Source organism: Trachymyrmex cornetzi, unplaced genomic scaffold (genome assembly GCF_001594075.2).
Source record: "Trachymyrmex cornetzi isolate Tcor2-1 unplaced genomic scaffold, Tcor1.1 scaffold1361, whole genome shotgun sequence".
NCBI classification, from domain to species: Eukaryota; Metazoa; Arthropoda; class Insecta; order Hymenoptera; family Formicidae; genus Trachymyrmex; species Trachymyrmex cornetzi.
The window spans coordinates 19,930-20,669 of record NW_017295941.1 but is presented as its reverse complement, the minus strand read 5'-3'; positions in this window follow the sequence as shown (position 1 = coordinate 20,669).

The following is a 740-nucleotide window of genomic DNA, read 5'->3' as shown; positions in this document are numbered from 1 at the left end:
GTCCCGTGTCACGCCGCCGGAAATTGATCAAATGAGCTCAAATTTTTTTACAAACTTATTAAAAGTATTATAAATACATGTGAAAAAGGTTCAAGATGACATGTTCTTTACTTTCCCTATAAAAAATTCATGAAAAATGCCTGTTTTTTGACCCAACAAACGAGATTGGACCCTTAATTTATTCCTTATCGAAACAAAAAATATGTGATACTAAGATCTTTTTGTTAAGTTTCAGATTATGGTCTTCGGCCTCGTACATAGAATATCTGGCGTGCAAGGCGCACGATAAATAAAATATCGGCGGATATGGCAGTCTTGAGCGTTGAGAACATAACACCCGGCGTACACGGCGCATACTGAATAAGATGGCGGAGATTTGAAGCGGAATTGAAGAGATAAGCCTTCATCTCCAATTTATTCAAGAACTTCTTGAAGAAATATGTCTGGAACATTTTTTTGTCAAGAAGACCGTCTCGCCTGTGGTTTTTGATCCACAGTTTGTAACGATGCACCCCCAGAACTGCATCGTTCCCGGCAATGCCAACTCGCCGGATGCCGCTACGGTGACCCCCCGGTCACCGTACGCGATGAGAGCGCGGTGCGCTCAAAACATTTAAGAAAGTACAAACATAATTACAGGCCGCGCGAACTCGCAAGTCCGCGAAAATCCGAGCGTCGCCGAACGACGCCGAGCGCCGCAGCTCTCGCTCGTATTGTTCCACGCCGAGAGTCACCGAATG